Genomic DNA, 6,540 nt, shown 5'->3' on the forward strand with positions numbered 1-6,540 from the left:
ATGGAGGTGCTGGAGCTGAAAGCAGTGGAGGCCCAGATTCGCGATCTCGAGGTGAAGCGAGCACAGCTCCGTGAACAACAGCTCCAATCACAATACTCCGTCTACCTCAACCCCGCGTGTTTCTCTGTCCAGGCCCAGCGCTCCAAGGACGCGGTTCACCCAGGTGTCGTGCACGCCGACACCCGGCTACCACGGCCCCTGGGTGCTTACCAGGTCCTGGGGCAGAACGTCTCCTCCCGTGTTCGAGATCTCCACGAAGAACCGCTTCGCCTCTCTCCGCGAGACAGGTCGCGATGCGGCTATCATTGGTGACTCCATTATTCGCCACAAAATGCGACTCCATTATTCGCCACAAAAAAATTATTCTACCACCGAATGTAACAAAGTACGCACATTCTGCTTCCCTGGTCCCCGCGTTAAGAATATTTCTGCACAGGTACCGACTATCCTGAGTGCTGCCGAGCCTCGGTGCTGTCGTCCTTCACGTGGGGACGAACGACACCGGGCTGCGGCAGACGAAGATCCTGAAGATGGTCTTCAGGAGCCTGATCGAGATGGTTCGAATCATCTCGCCCGCCACGCAGATCATCGTTTCAGGACCGCTTTCTACCAACCGCAGAAACAATGAAAGGTTCAGTAAGCTTTTTGCTCTGAATAAATGGCTTTTAACATGGTGTAAAGAATAGAAATTGCTCTTTGCCAATAGCTAGAATCTTTTTTGGGAGCATCCTAGGCTTTTCTGTGCTAACGGGCTGCACCCCAGTCGAGCTGGAGCTGAACTCCTGTCGGACAACATCTCCAGGATGCTTCGTTCTGTTTGACTAGTATGTAAAAATTGACAAAATTCACATTTTAGCCTTATAGACTCTTGTTCGTCCCAATTAAATAGCAGTAATGCATATCTGGCTAACCCCATAGAGACTTTGTCTGTTACTCATATTATTAGATCAAGTAAACGTACTGTGTGCTCCAGAAAAAAAATCTTTTAAGAATCAAACCAGAAAAACCACTGAAAAGTGAAAATACAAATTTAGTAAAGCTTGGTCTCCTAAACATCAGATCACTAGCACCTAAAGCACTTATCATAACTATAGTAATAACATATAACAATCTTAATGCTCTCTGTCTCACTGAAACCTGGCTGAAACAAAATGACTATATTAGTTTAAATGAAGCATCTCCTCCAGGATTCTTATATAAACATGAAGCTCGTCAAACTAGTTTTTAGTTGGTTTTAATTGCATCAATCTTTAGTGATATTCTTAATGTTAGTCAGAGAAACAAACTTATGTTTAACCTTTAACCTTTGTTATCTCTCATTTTAATCACCATATATAGACCCCCAGGACCCTATGTCAAGTTTCTAAAAGAGTTTTCAGATTTTATTTTTGACTTACTAGTTAAAAGTGATAAAATACTAATTCTAGGAGACTTTAACATCCACATAGATGACGCTAACGACACATTAGGGCTCACGTTTATGGATTTACTACATTCACTTGGGATAAAGCAAAACGTTGTTGGTCCAACCCATCACTTAAAGCATACATTAGATCTAATTATGTTTTATGGAATACATTATACCACAAAGTGATGATATTACAGACCACTACCTCTTACTATATAAGCTGTGTTTACCTGAAATTAGCAGATATATCGCCCTAGTAGAACTATCGTTCTGTCCACCAAAGATGAATTCACAAAAAACCTACCTGATCTTTCTTTATTTTAAAATGCACCAGCAAACGCAAATGACCTTGATGTAGTAACCAGCAGTATGTATACAGATGCAAAGGCACTTGCAAGAGAAATTTAAGATTTCACAAAGCGTACGCAGCAGTCTTTTGGTGGATTTGCAAAAACAAAAACTGCAAAAAATAAAAAATAAATAAAAATCGACCTCCTGGGACATATTTGTCACTCTCCAGAAATGTATTTGCGGGTATGTAATCAGAATGAGCCTCATCAAATGAGTTTCATTCACTAGTGTCAAACTCAGTTCTTGGAGGGCCACAGCCCAGTGCAGTTTAGCTTTAACCTTAATTAAACACACCTGATCAAACTAATCAGGCTTGTTTGAAACATACTGGTAAGAGTATTGGAGCAGGTTTTGAACTAATCTCTGCAGGGTTGCATTTTGACAGCCCCCTGCTTTAATACCTTTTAAGCTGTCACTCCGGAGGGTAAACCCTTTGATAGTATTGATGGAATGCAGAGACTTTTGACAATTTAAAATTTAACTTTTTTAATCATCGTTTACATAACAATGTTCTCAGCCAAAAAAATTTAGCTTTTTATACATTTTGTAGCATTTTTGCAAACAGCATTTTTGGGACTGAAAATGGGAAACAACACAAACTTCCTACAAAGTGGAAGTTTTTAAAAAATGGCACCGTTGTCTTTCAGTGTAAACACTCAAAGACTAGATTAATTGAAAATGATGTTGTCGTGCATCTTTTAAATTAATATTTTTAATAGGAAACTATACAGTATTATATTTGTGTATATACGTTATATTAGTCTGTACTGAAGCCAAATCTGGAACTTATCTAACAAAATAACTTACGATAGCGGTTATAGAAACATGTTAAATACAAATTAAAAAAAAAAAGGAAAAATCGAGAGTAGCAAAAAATAAATAAACAAATTAGTTTCAATTTTGTAGGTTGTAATTTTTTTTTTGCAATGTTTTGCTTGAATTTAATTGTCTTATCTTTCGATTTCTAAATATATTTGGCGATTAAAATATTATTTTAATAAATATATCTGTTTAATAAATCTGTTTTGTTTAAATGCACCAAAATATATTGCCCATATTCACTGAGAAATGGATAGAAATATTTATTTTCAAAATGGGGTGTACTCAATTATGCTGAGCACTGTATAGTATGAAAATTTAAAAAATCCACTTTAAAATACTACATACAATTCATATAGTAAAATCTTCATTATTAAAGTACATCAGTAATCTGTAGTTTCTGTGATGCACATAAAGAGAGCCTTTGTCATTTATTTTTTAATGAAATGTTGTTAACAGTTTCTGGAAGGATATAGCAAAATATCTTTAAAGTGACAAAACTGAGGGTCATGGTGGTGCAGTGGGTAGCACAATTGCCTCGCAGCAAGAAGGTTGCTCGTTTGACATTTCTGTGTGGACAAAAACATGCACTATAGGTGAATTAAATAAGCTAAATGGCCTGAGTGTACGTGTGTGAATGCAAGAGTGTATGAGTGTTTCCCAGTGTTGGGTTGTGGCTGGAAGGGCATCTGCTGAGTTAAACATATGTGGTTAAGTTGGCGGTTCATTCCACTGTGGTGACCCCTGATTAATAAAGGGGCTAAGCTGAAATGAAAATGAATTAATGAATGAGTGACAAAACCTAGTTATTATTTTACATTAAAATATAGTATTTTTATAATGAAAACGTCTTGAATTTATTGATAATCTCTATTTTATTGGCAAAATGTCACATACACAAACATACATTTAAAGTCATTTCCCACATTCACAGCTTTTTGTATCGATTTGGATTTTTTATTTCTACTGTGAAATAGATTTTTTTTATTATTCAACAACTGTTAATTCTTAAAATCATTGTTTGTAAAAATGCTGTACATTATGCTTTATTTGTTTATTTTATGTATTTTTTTTTTGACATTATGATTTATATAATATTTTATGTTCACCTTTATATTGTGTTGTTGTATGTATGTTCCTTATGGTTTGTGCAGTGAAAAAGTATATATAATATGCGAGTAGATTAATGCCGCAATCCAGACATGTTTGGAGCCAGGGGCTTAGAATTTTTAATTTAGAGAGGCTAAGCCCATAGCCAATACTACTACGAATACTATTACTACTACTAATAATAACAATAAAATTAATAACACAACAAAATAATTAATAGTAATAATAATAAAATGTTAATTTAATAATAAAAACAATGAAATTAAAATATTTGACTAATATGGAACAGTTGTTTACTAAACTTGTAGCAGTCATCCACTGTATTGCATATACAAGCTTAACATTTGAGTTCTGAATAAGTTAAATAAAAGTCTTTCTGATTACACACACACACACACACACGCACACACACACACACACACAATTACTGTACAAGAACAAATTATACTATTTGCATTTCTCTGTTCAAGTACAAACCTCTTTTTATATTAAAGCTTTATTTTGTTTCTATTTGTTTAAATACAAATCTTTGCCACTTTTCTAATTCAAAATTACATAAAAATAATAAGGCAATAATAAAATATTTTATGATCTGTGACAAAAACTAAATATTTTTTATTGCAAGACAACACATGACATGTCTGTCAATCACTATAATTTAAAGAGCCCATATTATGGGTTTTTGAAAATGCCCTTCCATGTAGTGTGTAACATAGCTCTAAGTGAAGTGAAATATCCAGCTAAGGCTTAAATCTGTAAGTGTACAGTGTTTAAAACTATTGATTCATCTATAAAAGAGTCGACTCATAGTGCTTCAAACGAGTCGTCTTGATAACGAGTCATTAGGTGTTTCGCGATGACGCAGCTACGAAACACAAGTAGTTGGGCGCGCAAACCCGGGAGATTTGAAACCTGCGGCCCCGCCCACTAACAGAAAAAAAAGTCTCACACACACACAGAGACACACACAGACACCGGTCGAATGAAGTCAGGCTGTGCAGATGGATATTATTGACAGTTTAATCAAAGATGAAACATCAGCAATATAGCCCAGCCTTGAGCAGTTCTGAGTGCTTCTGAAAACTATATGCTTTCAAAGAAGACTTCTTCAGTTTGTTAAAGGAAGGATCAGTATAGACTGTCAGAACATGGATCAGTGCATCATGGATCAGTTTCTACCCCCATTTCACAAGTGTAAGTAAGTGCGATTAAAATTATTGCCTTGTTTACTCTAGCTTGCAAATTATGTATTTAGTTGTGATTTGTTACTTGTAACCGCGTGTACTGTATCAGGTTAACTCTTTATATTCTCATATCGCGTGTAAAGCCACGTTGAAAACGCGACGCGTGCCGCTTTGATTATGGATCGTCAGCTGTTTACACACATGCAACGGACAAGTTTCAAAATATTTCAGCTCAATATTATTGTCTCCTCGTGTGTGTAACGCACGGGTATTCGCGGATATAACTGAGCGCCGCTCCTCTATGGACGCGCCGGCCCTGTGTGTGTGTGTGTCTGTGTCTGTGTCTCCTCGTGTGTGTAACGCACGGGTATTCACGGATATAACTGAGCGCCGCTCCTCTATGGACACGCCGGCCCTGTGTGTGTGTGTGTCTGTGTCTCCTCGTGTGTGTAACGCACGGGTATTCGCGGATATAACTGAGCGCCGCTCCTCTATGGACGCGCCGGCCCTCTGTGTGTGTGTGTCTCCTCGTGTGTGTAACGCGCGGATATAACTGAGCGCCGCGCCCTCTCTATTCAGCCGGTCCTCTATGGACGCACAGGCCCTGTGTGTGCGTGTGTGTGTGTGTGCGTGCGTGCGTGCGTGCGTGTGTGTGTGTGTGTGTGTGAAAAGAGCAAGAAGACTGTGACCTCCTCGCCAGTTCTTGGACTTTTTGCTCAATAAAATAGTTAGTCGTCAGTATTTTCTAGTCCATCGTCTGTGTTTACATTCACCCACTGGCAGCCAAAATCCACTATGAAGCGTGTGTGCACTGTGACTACTTTTATATTGTAGATTAGCAGCTGGGCATTTCACTCTCGCGCTGAAGCCTTGTCCGTGTCGACCAATCGCAGCAGGCTGTCATCGGTCCAATCAGCGCAGATTAGCTTCGCGCTGAGGAGGGGTTTGGGAACAAATGAATCGCTGAACGATTCATATGGGAGTCGCTGGGATAATTAGGTAAAAATAAATGCAGATTATAAGACCATCAAAGTGTTTTTTGACCTTGCATGCATATTAGACTGTTGTTGGAGACACTTACAACCTAAATATGACCCTATTTCATGTGTAATATGGGCTCTTTAAATGCAATCTTGATGGCAATTCATATAACTTACTGCAGCATGCGGTATATACCTTCAGAAACAACAATTAAATAATGCAAAAAATATGTATATCACAAACTTAAAGAGCCCCTATGGTGAAAAATCTACTTTTCAAGCTGTTTGGACAGACATATGTGTAGGTATAGTGTATAGACCGTCATATTGTGGTGATATAAACACACCCAGTCCTTTGTTTTTTCAATTTAACAACATAAAAACGGTGGACCAATTGAAGATGTTTTGAGATCGACCACAACTTGACGTAGGAGTGCGGTCCCTCCACCCACCAATATTGATTGACAGGCGCGCATTACCATATCCTCAGTTTGTTGTTTCACGTCCACCATTTTCAGCGTGTGAGTCAAAGCGATGTCACCAAAGAAACGCCCTTGCTCCATTTTTTAGATGTAAGGCTCATTGGGCTCAACACAACATCAACATTTACCACATGATCACTCTCATCGGCGCCATTGTTTGTAACTTTGGGTGGGTTTGCAAACATGTCTACTTTTCAGTGCATCTT

This window comes from Danio aesculapii, chromosome 23, assembly GCF_903798145.1.
Source record: "Danio aesculapii chromosome 23, fDanAes4.1, whole genome shotgun sequence".
NCBI classification, from domain to species: domain Eukaryota; kingdom Metazoa; phylum Chordata; class Actinopteri; order Cypriniformes; family Danionidae; genus Danio; species Danio aesculapii.